The sequence below is a fragment of the Herpailurus yagouaroundi genome, unplaced genomic scaffold (genome assembly GCF_014898765.1).
Source record: "Herpailurus yagouaroundi ecotype Mexico unplaced genomic scaffold, PumYag 160, whole genome shotgun sequence".
Taxonomy (NCBI): domain Eukaryota; kingdom Metazoa; phylum Chordata; class Mammalia; order Carnivora; family Felidae; genus Herpailurus; species Herpailurus yagouaroundi.
The window spans coordinates 28,089,092-28,105,317 of record NW_024412401.1 but is presented as its reverse complement, the minus strand read 5'-3'; the positions used below and the strand labels follow the sequence as shown (position 1 = coordinate 28,105,317).

Sequence of the window (16,226 nt, the reverse complement as noted above, 5' to 3'; positions counted from 1 at the left end):
GGCATTTTTGGGATCTTTGGGGCATTCAGGTGGATACAAACCTTGTAATGGAATTCTTGGGAATAATAGCCTAGAATAAGTGTAAGTTTTCAAATCCATACAAGAACCAACCCAAATTACAAAAATATGAGAATATAAAATGAAAAACATCATTGTTGAAATTAGAGAATGTCAAACATACAACTGCAAACTTTGAGGAAATCCTGAAATTCCTGACAAAAGAATTATGTGGTAAAGGAGAGAAGTGTCCCCCCACATCCCAATCTTTAAGGAGCAAGAGCTGAAGACAAGGTCAAGGTAGGATAGTAGAAAAAAAAATAGATGATTTTAACTAAGAATGTTTTAAGAGTTTGACAAAATAGAAGCCACAAACAACTCTGTGTAGGTGGAATGTAAGTTAGGGAAGAACACACATGGAAATAGACACACGTAGTATGGAGAGTAGATTTTTTTAATTGATATTTTCACCATCATGTTTAATGCGTTCACTCAAAATTAGAGCTGGCAATCAACTCCCATGACAGGAAGATTTGCAGCTGAATGGGATTTTAGACTCCTCCAGGGTGTTAGAATTTTTAGTATATCTTCATGGTAGTCCTAAAATATAATCAGAGCAGAGTCACATCAGATGGTAAAATTCTTCTATTCCTCTACTGAAGCTGTGAGTTCCAAACCCAGCACTTTAGGATTCTGAGTGATTAAATCTGTGAAATAAACTAGTTTCATATGTCCCTTTTCATGGGCATAATTGTGTCCCTCCAAATTCAAATGTTGAAATCCTAACCCCCAGTATCTCAGAATGTGTCTGTATTTGGAGATAAGTAAATTATGTAGGTGATTATGGCTAAATGAGGTCATTAAGGTGGGTCCCAAACCAATATGACTGATGTACCCTCTAAGAAGATATTTGAGACACAGACATACTTACTGCATGTTTCACTGGGGTGATGGGGGGAAACATCATGAAGGAGAAGTTTCTGAAGAGATAAACAGAGCATGCTGAATATAGTTGATGGCTATTCTTTTTTTTTTCCAGATCATTTCCTTTATTAAAGAAAATCAGAGGCAACAAATAAAAACTCTGTTTGAAAATTAAAGAGCTCTTTATGAAATAAACCTATTCCAGGTGATTCTAGGCCTTCAGCATTAATATTAATGGTTAATTCATTTATAAGCTTGTTTCACAAGTGTTGCTCACCTTAAGCCCCCTTTTGAAATTCCTTCTCTGTCCTCTTTATAATTACCATTTTCCCAATTAAACATCATTTATGCCATTAAACAAAACTAGCGGTACAAATGTCTTTCTTTGTAAGTATGGGGCTAGTAGATGATAACAATAGATGTGGCAACAAAGACCTTACATACTAAATATCACTCTCCTAAAATTAGATGTCCATTACACATAAAAGATAATTTTTCCCTGGCTTTATTATGCCCTTTATTGGTGTCTTACTCTTGCCTCTTAGGATAACTTTCTCCAGCATTAACCATCACCTTCCCTCTCCACCCCCAGCCCCAACTCCAAAAAAAAAATTCCTGTTTGTTTCTTACGTAGAGAAATTGACTTTTTGTAAAGTAAACACCTTCTATCTGGGTTATGTTTAGAAGGCCTCATCTTTCATGCTCAACTACCCCATTATTCTGTTAACGTACTTTAAGACAAAGTGAATTTCTCTTCCTAAGAGGAAGTTACTTTCCCTGGTAAATCAACTGAATCAATTGGCATACAGCTTTTTCTTTTTTGCTACTTTTTTACGAGCAATGATTAATGAGAAGGTAAGACAACAATATGAAATTATTGGGAACTATCAGAAATAAAATAATTCAAACCAAAAAAAAAATTAAATTCTATACTAGAGTATATTGTCCTTAGAAGTAGTAAATAGGAGAAAATATAACAATTATAGGATTACTACTGTGCATACACACACAAAAAGTCTATAAAAATTCTAAAGGAAACAATAAATGATATGAATAAAAGAAAAAAATCGATAAATGAAAAATGCATTGTTTTAAAATTCTTAATACACTTTACCTACATGCAATTACAGTAGGGCTTCTGATGGGTGGGAGACTTCACATAGTCATAATCTTGATCATCTTTGTTTCACTTTCATTAGGTGGTTTAGCAAATGACTCCCATTAAAGCTGTTCTCCTGGTTTGGCTGTAAGCCTTGAATAAAGGTCATGAGAAGAATAATCATCCTGCATTAATTGCTACCTGCACCTCACAACAATTCTGGTGCTAGCATTATGTTAGTTTTGTATCTTTTTTCTGCCCAGAAAGAGCAGGAGTAGGCAATGATGTTCCCATGGCAATGTGTTAGAGAAAAAAATCTGGGGCGCCTGGGTGGCTCAGTCGGTTGAGCGTCCGACTTCAGCTCAGGTCACGATCTCGCGGTCCGTGAGTTCGAGCCCCGCGTCAGGCTCTGGGCTGATGGCTCAGAGCCTGGAGCCTGCTTCCGATTCTGTGTCTCCCTCTCTCTCTGCCCCTCCCCCATTCATGCTCTGTCTCTTTCTGTCTCAAAAATAAATAAATGTTAAAAAAAATTTTAAAAAAAATCTGCCCCATAGCCTACTTTCTGACCATAGTGGTAAACAACTGCTACCAGAGAGGTTGCTGCTTTTCCTCAATCTTAGGCCACTCTCTCTACCCAGCTTTTCAGTTCTTTATCAACTTTAACATTCATTCATTCATATCTCCAGATCTATGCTTGAACTGGGAATCAGCAGTACACATTAATTTCCATCTTCCCATTTTTTTCTGGTTTTGCATATATTTGAAGTTGAAGAGATACTGATATTTGTGCAATCCTTGATCTAAGGAGAACATCTTCTAAAAGTTATAGCTAGTCAAAGCCAAAGTGCCCTATTCTGTGTTGAAACATTGTTGTACACCTGAACCTAATGTAAAATTAAAATTGTATATCAACTGTGATTCAATTACATAAAAATCCCTACGCTGAAAGGTAGTGATCCATATCACTTGACATACTCACATAGGCATTCCAAGGAACATTCAAGGTAAATATTTTGGACATGATTTATATTGAAATTGTCTTAAGGATGCTTTTATTTAGATAAATCATTAGATTTTCAAACATATCGTTTGGTGCTTAATTGTGGTATCAGTAAAAACCACATCTTACCTTTTTTCTCCACAAAAATATATTTCGAATGCCCAGGCTTTTTTTTTTTTTTTTCACTTCCTTTATCCAAAGGCTGAACTTCAACATTCCATGTTCTTTTACCCTCTCTATACACCATGAAACTTCCTTCTCTGGTTATTGCCAGCTATAGGAATTACAAATGTAATTACTGTGGCAACTATCTCCTTTTGCATGTAATAACTTAGGAAATGTATAAATTTAGCTTATAACTTTTTGAGAACCATAAAGTTAATTCTTGAACAGGTTCAGCACCTTGAGTAGATTTCCTGTTATTTTTTCTCTGATACTTTTGTCTAATAAGAAAACTAGGAGTTACTCTTTGGTTACCCCCCTCAATATTCTCTCCTAAAAATATTATTCATTTGTAACATATTCTACTTTATCTCCATAGGCAATTTTGATTTTATCACGTATGAGGCTCCAGATTAGGCTGAAGAAGTCACGAGTTTCATTTAAATCATTTGACAAGAATGGGCACCTGGGTGACTCAGTGGGTTAAGAGTAGGACTCTTCATTTCCACTCAGATAATGACCTCATGATTTGTGAGTTTGAGCCTGGCTGTCAGCGCAGAGGCTACTTGAGATCTTCTCTCTTCCTCTCTCTCTCTCTGTCCCTCCCTGCTCTTGCTCTCTCTCTTATCTCTCAAATAAGAAAAAAAAATTTTAATTTAGAAAAATTTTAAAAATATTTAACAAGGAGAAGGTTGAAATGGAAGCTATGCTTTATTAAAAATTATTAGATCTCTCCAGATGCCACATTGAATTCAAGATCAAAACACCAGAGTTCTTCCAAATTTCTCATGAATTATTGTCCAATAGATTAAAAATAGATCTTACAGAGCACGATGAAAAATACCAAAATTACTGAAAAAAGACCAGGAGAGATAAATGGATATTCCACATTATTTATAAGCTTTTGAGCAATTCTCTATCTTAAAATGATTATTCCCCTCTTATTTTTAAAAAAGAATAATCCAAGATTTAGCAAATTATTTTTTGTGACTTGACAAAGATATATGTTGCCAAGGGAATTTGAGTAATGTTTCTTAAGAATTACTTTCGTCTATTCTCTGGATTTAACATGTTCTCAAAGAGACCAAACTTTGTGTAAAAAATAATACAAATAAATACAAATAATACAAATACAAATAATACAAATAAAATTCTGGATGTTTATGGGCCTTAGGTTAATCTCATCTTATTGGTAGGCAAACTTTTTGTATACTTCAGAAGGAAACTTTAGAAAACTTCACACTGGGGGTGCCTGGGTGGCACAGTCGGTTAAGCGTCCGACTTCAGCCAGGTCACGATCTTGTGGTCTGTGAGTTCAAGCCCCGCGTCAGGCTCTGGGCTGATGGCTCAGAGCCTGGAGCCTGTTTCCGATTCTGTGTCTTCCTCTCTCTCTGCCCCTCCCCCGTTCATGCTCTGTCTCTCTCTATCCCACAAATAAATAAACGTTGAAAAAAAAAAAAGAAAAAAAGAAAACTTCACACTGTAAACCCACAGAGTAGTGGTTTTGGATTTCTGACATCTCTTGTGAAATTGAACCCTACTTAGAACTGTATTAATAATGCTTTATCCACTTAACCATACTCCCTTCCCCCAGTTTTCAAAATTGGTTAGCTTCAACCGGACCCCATTTTTGTCACTTAGGTGGTTTCATCAGCTTTCAAGAACTGCTGAATGACTGTCACCTCTTCTATAGAAAATCTTAAATTCCCTTAACCTGAAGTACCAAAATTCAATAGTAAGTGACTTAGCCATCAAACCTACGTTGACAATGTCAAACATGAAGCATTTTTTTAAGAAAAATAATATAGTTCATGTCTTCTAGTATTTGGAAAGCCTACATTATCAAAGTTACATAGTAACTTAAGAAAATCCAAGCAACTTTCAACTTTATAGAAGCAAAAAATAGAGAAGAAATGCAAGTTTTGTTTATATGTAAAAACAATGATCAGGAAAATGAAAACTTCAATCAATTAGTTATATATAGGGGTGTATGTGTGCATATATGGATAGTTTGAGCATTAAATGTCAATCCTTCAATACATGTATGAATACCAAGGAAATCCTTACGTAGAAGGGGTTAGAGAACATTTTTGGATGATTTCTATCCTTTCATCTAATATGGATACCTTTTATGACAAACTCACTACAGTTGTATATTGTTTTCTAGTTAATAAGGAACTGACCTATTTGTGATTCAATATTAACAAGCTTCCACTATCCAAAGCTTTAATCCCTAAACATCTGTATTATGTTATGGCCTGAGTTATCAACATTGTATTTCCTGATTCCAGAGCCTCATGGATTTTTGCTACATTTCTTTTCTTGGATTCTGAGCAATATCTCTAAATCCTTCCAATAATTGTCGTTTTTATCAATATAGCTAATTTAAATATATATTTTCTGACAAAAACTGCACTTTCTATGTATATAAGTATATATATATGCACATATATATAAATTGACTACAGTATTCAAACATGTTAATATTATGTAATTTGCACATGATAAATATCCTTTTTTTCCATTGGAATCTTGTAAATGGCTCAAAAGCTGAGGATAAACTGTTTTCATAAGAGAATGGATGTCCCTGCTCTTGATCATCCTTGAAAATAGAGCAGAATATGAGGCAAACATCTGGATTACAAGAGTAGACATCTTCTCCTATACCAAGTCCAGGTTTTACGGAAGTATAAAATCTTAAGCAACTCCAATGGGGGGAGAGTGATATGCCCCTGGGCATATATGTCATAATAGAAATTAGAAATTTGTAGGACCACTGTCATTTTTCCTTCCAGTAATAGTGGCAGAAACAAAATCTAGCAGCATCACCAAATCAAAAGCATAAGCATCCTATTTTTGAAAAATTCTAAATGGAATCAGTGTCTAAGGAGTAGCCCAGCAGTGTATTCTGCCGCTGACCCTTCCTCTTCTACAGGTTTATGACCAGTAAGCATTACATGCATAGATTATTAGATAAGGAAATCAAGTATCAACTTAATTTTGGCAAGAATTGGTATAAAAAAATAAAAGAAAAAAAGAAAAGTGGGTAGAAAACATGGAGAGGGCTGAGGGCAGAAGAGAAGCTTCCTTCTTTTCACCTCATTTAAACTTCATAACCCCTTTCTTTGTGTCAACCTATATCCTAGCCTCTATCTGCAACAGCTCCACACTGGCTCATGTTTCAAGTGAAATGATTTTTATTAAGCACCCGCATAGTTTCATGGCAGCAACATTATATTCACAAGATACAAATATATAAGCAGATATTCAGTAATGCAATATTTTTTCTATGGTATGACTTCAGTTCCAGTTGGTACATTCCCTAAGCCTTCAGAATTTCAACGTAAAGTGTGCTTTAGGGTCTTTCTCACAATTCTTTACCATCTTCAAATTTTTCATAAACTGGGCCTTCGTTAAACTTCATTGCTCCAAAACAACCAGAATATATTTTTGGCTCTATTTTCATGTTGCAGTCTTAAATAACAGAGCCCTAGCATTTCATAGAGAAAGAATTAAAGGAAAGCATCTGGGAAGATAATTCAATCCATACCTGTTGCCTAATATTTCAAAGGAAATCTCAAACAATGGACTTGCTGGACCTTATATTCCCTTTAATGCCAGAGGCCAAATGTGAAATAAGTTTGATGTGAGATACGTCTTACTTGGCCCTAGAAAAGGCCTGAATTCTGAAACTAATACCTTGAAATTGCTGAAAAAAAAAATGAAGATTCTTATTCTTTTTAACCCCATTTGTGATCTTGTGAGTTAGCACAGTAGTCGAAACTACATTACTAATCAGCCTGTGTATACTAAAGCCAAGCAAGGAAGGAGGATGGTTAAAATGATACAGAATTTGATCAACATAACCCTTCATCTTCCCATGTAGCATTTAGATAGCAAATATTAAAAATATTACATGTACTCACTGAAGCTTAGCCAGAACACCTTTGTATAAAGGAGGGTACAGTGTGTTCTACGTATGCTCTCTTTAGGATTTGTTGGATCTATAGTGTGTGCGCACAGCCACACACACACACACACACACACACAATTGCTGTGTGTGTATAATTTGAACAGTCTGTATTGCCAATGAAAGACTCCGGCAGAACCTGCAGTGGAAAATACATCTTGTGCCATACACTAAAATGGGACCACCTAACTCTTTCTTGAATCAAATTTATTTCCATTCAGAATGAAAAATCAGAGAAAGGCCCATTTTTGTTTTGTTGAGTTTTGTTTTTGTTAATAATTATTAGTATTAACTATACATTTTACCAGTTTTCTTTCTCATCATTATTTCTTATATTTCATGATTCTTCATCGATGAATTTATTAGTGTGTGAGAATACACTTAAGAGTAATTCACTCTTAGAAGGTCATTGCATGGTAGATTTTCACTGCTTGCATTTCTGAAAATGGTTTTATTTAGGTTTCTTTAGTATATACTATTGTGGTTGAGTTTGTTATGAGTAAAGAGGTTTACTCTGGAAGCATTTTGTATCATCCTTGTCCAGGGACTATGCTAATCTTCTCTGTGTCTTTCCACTTTTAGTGTTATGTGCTGCTGAAGCAACGTCTCTCTGGAAACTTTTTATACTACATTTTTGTCTTTTTAATTTTTTTTAATAATTTACCATGATATTCCTTAAATTGTGCATTTTATATGAAAATATATCATAAAATATAAGAAACATGTGACACATAAGGAATAAGAAAAAAATATTTGTGTGCCCACTATTGACGTTTAATCCAGAACTTTCTGGTCATTGTAGAATTCCTACTGGCCTTTCCCTGACAAAAATCAACATCCTCTTCTTCCATCTAGAGGACTACTAGCCTCAATTTTGTTTTATGTTTTGTCTTTCTTGACAACGTCATCACATATGTGTGAATTGCTAAAAATTATATTTTAAGTTACATGTATTTGACATTTCAATAGGTGAGATCATAAAAATAATTATTAGGCTTTCATATTTCCTTCTCTGTAAATTGCCTCTGTGTATGTCCATTTATCATCTGGATACTTTATGGGTTTTTGTGTAAGTTTATAGGAATCCTATATATAATCTCAGCTCTAAATTCTGCAGTCACATGGGTTGAAAATAGCGTTGATTAAAGTGCTGTCATATGACACTGACATATATGGCATCTTTAAAAATAATACTTGAAAGTTATGTGGCAGATAAGTCTCACTCTTTGGGAATTCCTTGACTATTCTTGGCATTTTATGACTTAAATTTATGTTTATTAATTTCTACCAAATCCTATTGAAATTTTGATTAGAATTAAATTGAATTTATATCTCATTTATGATAAATATGGGACCTTGTTATATTGAGTATGAGTACATATATCTTGATTTATTAACGTCTCCTCCAATATATATATCAGTAATTTTTATGTATACTCAATATAAACTATACATAAAATATATAAACTATATAAATATTATAAATGCATTTTACTCTGTAAAATTTTTACCCACATTTTCTTATATTTTACCCCTTAGGTACATTAGAGGTTTTGTTTCTATGTTAAGTGATATATTTTAATTAAATATTAGAAATGCTTGTAGTTTTAACATTAAAGTGCAATAAAATTTCAGATATTAATTTTGTATAGAAGCAAATTTTCCATTGTTAATTTTAATAATTTTGTACAATCTAATATTTTTATAAATCTACTTGTAGATTCTTTTTACTATATCATTTATAAAAAAGGATCTGACTTATTTTTTCCTATCCGCTTAATTTTCTTTGACTTCTTGCACTGGACAGTGTCTCCAGCAGAATATGAAATGACATCAGTAAAAATGGATGCCTTTTACTTGTTTCTAGTCATAAAATAAATACTTTAAATATTTCACATTATGTGTTTTTTTTCCAGTTTTATAATGGTTAAGGATTGTCACATTGAGAAAACTCTATTTTCTGTTTATTTTGGTGAGATGTTTTTTAACATAACAGGTTGTGATTCCTTAATCCCCATTTTGGTAACCATTGGGATGATTACTTGATTTTCTCATATACAAATTAGTCAGTTTATAATAATTTTTTTCTCATACTAAAAAACAATAAATTCCTGTGGTAAGTTTAAATTATTCAAGGTGTATAATCACCTTTAGTTCTTAATTTGGTGTGAAGGTATCTATTTTAAAATATTTGCATCTATATTCATATGTGAGATTTGCTTATAATTCTACCTTTAATATTATTTTTATGTTGGTACCAAGGTTAAGAGATTTGGTTAAAGTAACATAGATTTGTTCTCTTTCTGGACTTTACAATAATTGTGGTGAATTTGATTTGTTTGTTCCTTGAATGTTAGAAGGTAGGACTGCTTGGACCTGCCCTTTTTTGTAGGATGATTTTTAAAAACCATATTGGGTTTTGTGATGGTTAGAGTAATACTTAAGTTTTTTGTTTTGAGTCAGTTTTGGCAAATATTATGTTTTTCGAATTTATTGGGATAAAGATTTCACAATTTCCATCCATTATTTTTTAATATTGCTGTCCCCTTTTTTCACACTATTTTGCTTTCCTAATGTGATCTGTTTTTTGCCTTCTCTCTTTCTTCATTGATCTTAGTTTGTAAATCTTAAAGATTTATGAATCTTATTTTGTGAATCTCACTTTTGTTGATAAGTTGATCATATATTTTTAATTTTATTTTTATAATTTTCTCTTTGTCCTTTGATATTTTATTACATTCTGTTTTAGTTTTTCTAACTTGCTAAGCTGCATTATAGAAAGTTCTCTACTGTAATTTTAATTAGATTCACAAGTTTTATTGTATAATTTTGTCATTTCTTTATCTTTCTGATTTTATTAAAAAATTTATTATTTAATTTATATAGGGATTGCTATTAATTTCCGAACAATTAGAATGTTCCAAAACTATGTGTATTCTTTATTTGTAACTTAATATATGATTTTTTTTTCATTTCTTGAGACTTGCTTTCGAGATTTGAATGAGAACAGTTTTCATGAGTGGACCTTGCATGGTAGAGAAAAGGGTATATATTTTCTTAGTTATTAGGTGTGAAGTTAGATAATTTATCAATTATATTTAGGTGTTGATTATGTTGAACTTTTAAAATTCTTACTGATATTCAATGTCTATCATTTACAGAGAGAGATGAGTTAAATTTTCCCATTAGGATAGTGGATCTGTGTCTCCTTTTACTTCAGTCAATTTTTGCTTTATATATTTGAGATACTTTTAATTAGGTGCATAAAAAAATAGAATTATCATATTTTCCTGGTGAATTGAATCATATGTTATTGGTAGTGACTCTCATTTCAAACTTCTGTTTCCCTAATTAGTGATTCTTTTATTGACTTCAAAATATCGATACCAGTGAGCTTTTGGTATTAACCTACAATTTTTTAATGTTATTGTTTTTTAATTCTTATTTTTAATTTTTTATATTTATATTTTATTGATATTTTTGATATATTTTATTGATACGGAAAATATTCGTAATAGGTGGCTTATTGTTTATTGTGAAATATAACATTTGTATGAAATGATATATAAATACAATGTATCTGCCTTTCATGAGTTTTAGCATATTGTTTAGATCAAACTGTACTTGATAATTGTAGGGAAAAACTAGAATGTGCTCCTGGGATTCAGATGTGTCACCTTCATTCTTTTGGAGTTCCAGGTTCTAATTTCCTAGGCAGAGCAAACCACCCAAAGGCATCGCCCTGTCTTTACCAATCCATAACAACTATTATAGAAAAAAACCAATGGGGTTGGAGACAGAGAAAGAAACAGGTGCACGTGCATGCATACAGAGAGAGAGAGAGAGAGAGAGAGAGAGAAGGAATTTTACATATAGAATTTTTAGTTTGTCAGACCTCCCAGTTTGTCAGCTTCTCTTGAATTATTTTAACACATGTGTCCTGAGAAAAGTAACTAGGTTGCAAAAACAAAGGCTGTTAAGCTTGCCACATCATGGACTTCTAAGGAAATTATGGATAGTACTTAAACACAATTTATTCTGAGAAGTTTTATCTTACTAAGGGGTGAGGGATTTACCTACTCTGTAAGTACGTACTAGCTTACTAGAAATTTCTGTAGAAGATCTTTACCTCTGTCAAGGTTTACCTCCTGAGTCAGAGGTCGATTTAAATATGCTTTAAAATTTTTAGAGATACTTACATATTTCTAGAATAAAGAGTTCCAAGGAATCAACCTAAAATTCTAATGTAGCATTTCTGAAATAGACCACATTATATGTACACACATATGCATTCACATATACATTACACAAACATATATATATGCATATATACTTACACTCTACTTACATAGACTTGTCTAAATTTTGTAAATGTTTATTGCATATGCCATCAGGTTTTATTAAACTTACATTTCATAAAAGTAAAAATACTAGTTTTATATCCTTTTATAATAAAAGTTTAATGTAATAATTATTCAATAATATTTCTGTGTATCATTATTGTGTTGTATGCTAAATCTATCATAAATTTTATTGTACTTTCATAAAATTTTAGAAGAACATTTAAAATCTACAGTTTATTTTTCAAATCAAATATATAATTATCTAGACTGAGATTTTAGTGACTGTCATTAAAATTTCTTAGAATTATTCATTTGAATTTACTGCAGAAAATTTAGTTTATTATTTTTCTATAATGTAACACTTGAATTCCGAATTCTTTCTATTGCCCTCAGATACATAGCTTTCACAATAAGAAATTAAAATGCATAAAAAATGTATTTGAATAAGAGTAAAACCATATGTTTAGAAAATATTTAAAATAACAAAATTATTATGAATGAAAAGTGTATTTCCCTATATTTGTACTAAAATGGACATAGTCCTGTTAATTTTATTGTAACTTATAATTATTGTATTATGCTCTGTTTTAAGATAAACTAAATTCCATCATTTTTTTTGAATGCATGCAACTGCATTCACATAGCACATAAAGTAATAGCATGCTGGCATTTAAAAATATAATCTTGAGTATCAGTTTTCTGAAATGTCAGAGCAGCAGAATATCTGGTATTTAGTTCTTTGTCAGAAATAATGTGTTTACTACTTCTTGTTTTATAATTCCCAGTAGTTGACATGGGCATTATGAAGGATTACAAGAAATCACTTCTCTTTCTTCATATTATATCTCTGGCATTTGTAATATTTTATATTACCATGGATTAAAATACCACATAAAATGCAATATTGACTTTGGTCTATATGACTTAACATTATTAAAAATATTTGTTTTTCATTTTATTAATGAGTTTTAAAACCATACAATGTAACTTGTTGAGATATTAGTATTTGTTTCAGTGCCTTTATGCTACTGAAGAAACACTGAAGCTCAGTAATGTTTACTTGTCTAAACTAACCTTAGACTTAAATCCCACTCTCCTGATTACTAGTTAACCAAACTAAGTCCCTCTAATTTAGACTAGGGTATTTCAATAATGTATAAGCATGATTTGTGTGTGTGTGTGGATTTGCTAGTATTATATCATTTGACCTGCAACTCTCATTCATTGAAATCTCCTTTTATATGTATGAGGATGACTGCTTTAAAGAGTATCAATGTCTGGCACCTGGGTGGATCATTGGGTTAAACAACAGACTCTTGGCTCAGGTCATGATCTCACAGTGGTGAGATCCAGACCTGTGTTGGGCACCATCTCACCATCATGAGATCAAGCCCCATGTCTGGCTCTGTGCTGAGCATAGAGCCTGCTTGTGATTCTCCCTCTCCCTCTGCCCCCACTTTCAGTCTCGTTCAAAATAATTTTTTTTAAACTATCAGTATCAAAGTAAAACATTGCAAAACCAATTGGCCTGTTATCAATATTCACTACTTGCAGAAACCATACATGAAACAATTTTCTAGTAATCTTTATCTCTACTCACCATTATATGATTTATTTGACACTAGATGTCAGTTTTCTCTTATTCTATTCAATTCTTAGCAGAATTTAAGATACTGTAAACTGATTAATTGAAATGTAAAAAAAAAGGAATTATAGAAGTATTTCTTTACATTTTTTTAATGTTTGTTTATTTATGGGAGACAGAGAGTGGGGGAGGGACAGAGAGAGAGAAACAGAATCTGAAGAAGGCTCCAGGCTCTGAGCCATCAACACAGAGCCCGATGCGGGGCTCAAACCCATGAAGCACAGGATCATGACCTGGGCTGAAGTCGGTCGCTCAACTGACTGAGCCACCCAGGCATCCCTAGAGGTATTTCTTTTTCTTTTTTTTTAATTTTTTTTAACATTTTTATTTATTTTTGAGAGACAGAGAGAGACAGAGCATGAGTGGGAGAAGGGCAGAGAGTGAGGGAGACACTGAATCCAAAGTGGGCTCCAGGCTCTGAGTTGTCAGCACAGAGCCCTACGTGGGGCTCGAACTCACCAACTGTGAGATTATGACCTGAGCCCAGGTAGGAGGCTTAATCAACTGAACAACCCAGACACTCCTTTAGAGGTATTTCTTGATGACATACATAAAGATAAGGGGAAAGCATGAAATATTTTGGAAACTATCGTGTTAACTAGAGCTGATTCCTTAATAATATCATAGATAGATAAATAGATGAATCTTTACCTTGTCTCCAGGCATACTTCATTTTTTCTAATGCTTTTTAGAATTAATGATATTTGGATGTGAGATGGTACTTTCCCATTCTGCCTTGAGTTCTGTGTTTTATATTCTTTTCTTGTCCCTCCTTCATGATGACATGATGGTTGAGCTAGGATTCAAATGCATATTTTCAGTTTCCGTATTTTTGTTTTCTATAGCATATTCCTGCAAATACAACTCCTATGACTTACTAATCAGAGTGCAATATTTGTGAAGAGACACACTAAAGGCTATCAGCAGTGGGAAGAGTAGTAGCAGGACAGGTTCCTTTGAGACTAATGGAGCCAAGCAGTTATGCATTGAACAACTGCTTTTCTTAAAAAATTGTAGAGTGGGAACTTTACATATGTGATGTAATTTTATGTAATTTTAACAGAACGGTACATTTTTGCAGATAAAGTAATGATGCTATGAAGAAACTGAGGCGAGGTGTTAAAGAACAATTTCCCCAAATCCCAGAACAATTAAGCCACAAAATCTTGGTCTAAATCCTAGTGTGCTGTGAGATATAAATTCAGATTGAAAGTCTGCTTTTACCATTATTTTTGAAAATTTTCTCCTGTTAGCTTAACAGCTCTATGTTCAGTTAAACAGAGACAACATGTTACGACTGGTATGAGGATTAAATGACAATACAAGAAAAGTGTTTAGAAAAACGTTAGTGGCAAATAAATATTGGGTGATTTTGCTATTGCTGCTATTTCAATTTAGAAATATTTTGTTGATTATTTGAGTAGTAATATGAATTATTATTGTATTGAAATATTTTTGTATTTTGCCATTGCTTTTAAAAGATTTTCCTGGTTGTGCAGTAATGTGGTATATGACTTCTCAGTAGATAACTTCTAACTTTTCTGTCTCTTTTCAGTGATTTACTATTGGCTTTTTTCATGAACAGTACTTGATACCTCCTAGAAATAAGATTGAATATATCCACAAGTAGTGACATATATTTTAAATATATCTAATAATTTTTTTTAATTTTTCTTTATTTTATTACTATTATTGATGTTTCTGATATGGAATTAGGACCACAGATATAAAAACTGCTTTCTTAAATGTTTGCCACTACTCAGATAATAAAGCAAATAAATAGCCCTTTCAACCAACTGGATTATTTTTATTCACAGCACCAGAATGTGAAATGTTGTTTTCATATGTAATAATATTTTTAGTGATTCACATTAATTTCAATATTGAATATATACAGTAGAAATAGTTTATTTTATTCTCAAATGTAGTCTTTTGATAATTTAATACTTATATTAGCATATGATATATAATAGTATAATAATGTGAGAAATAGAAATATTAAAATATAGAATAATAATTAGAGTCTAAATAAATAATTTCTTTTTCTTTATGTGACTTATGTCTAACCAAAAAGCACAAATAAAGTTTAATACTTGTATGGATGGAAGTCATGCACTTTTTTTTTTTTTTTAGGAAACATAGTTATGTATACAATTCAAGAATGGCTCAAAGTTGAGTCAATCCCCTTTCATTAGTGGAGCAAAATTCTTACAATTGCCTCATAATAAAATCTAGATTTACTAATATCTTTGCTACCTCTGGTTTCTCTAGAGTATACAGCAAGATATTTATGGGGAAAATGATGTGACCATCTCCTACTCTCCGTAGTTATATGAATTAATTGCAAACAAAATGGAAAATCTATTAAATTTCCATGCAAATAATTTACTATTTTAAATTATATTCTATGGTACCAATAATAAGAAATGTTTCTAAATCTAGAAAACTGAATTGATAATAATTTAAAGACATTTTAACTCATTGCAAAAACTAATGCATTGTACACAGAGGTTGGACAGAGAATATTTTGATGAATTTGGATGACCAGTAGACAAGGTTTACGTATGACCTAAATGATGGTTTCTTGTATACCATCCCACGCTTAAACATTATATAAATCAGCAAAATTAAAACTGAGTATATATCATAGACCTTAAATAATAAAACCATGAAAAATCTTCACCAAGGTTCCCTTGTACTTCCAAAAAGACCTTTATAAGTGTTCTTTTTCTACATATCTTTCCTTAGTTCTTCCATGCTCATGTTTGCAGTTATCTCTATGCTGTTTAGCATCTACTTGTCTTATAATATTCTCTAAATGATAGAACATTACAAAGAATTAATGATTGCCTTTGGGGATGAGTTTAATGGAATAAAAATTTACACCACTCAAACAACTACACCAATATTTCTAAATTTAGAACCTGATGTACCTCTCGGGTGCTATTACTTCACTCTCCTTATACAATATCTACTGCAAATGTTTTCTTTCATAGCAGTGTCTATGCAATACAAAAATCATATGAATTTTGTGAAAAGAAAATAACTTATTGACTATAGAACTTAGGAATTCAAGTGTTTTATTC

The 16,226-nt window shown here is 32.1% G+C and overlaps 1 long non-coding RNA gene and 1 other non-coding gene across 7 annotated transcripts in view; both read right to left on the bottom strand.

The window, feature by feature from the left end:
• Positions 1-16,226, bottom strand: part of LOC121034772 (uncharacterized) — a 66,168-nt gene that overhangs the window by 30,812 nt on the left and 19,130 nt on the right. For 2 of the 6 annotated variants that reach the window (XR_005792605.1, XR_005792603.1), the window contains 6 exons: positions 16,074-16,142; positions 15,824-15,954; positions 13,792-13,936; positions 2,040-2,173; positions 929-1,044; positions 434-597 (listed from right to left, as the gene is read on the bottom strand). This is a non-coding gene — a long non-coding RNA (uncharacterized LOC121034772). Of the gene's footprint in view, positions 1-433; positions 598-928; positions 1,045-2,039; positions 2,174-13,791; positions 13,937-15,792; positions 15,955-16,073; positions 16,143-16,226 lie in introns of those variants that run through there. The other 4 variants (XR_005792608.1, XR_005792606.1, XR_005792607.1 and 1 more) reach the window with 3 other exon arrangements.
• On the bottom strand, positions 7,652-7,756 carry LOC121035211 (U6 spliceosomal RNA). The gene has a single exon (XR_005792798.1). It is a non-coding gene; the product is annotated as a U6 spliceosomal RNA (small nuclear RNA).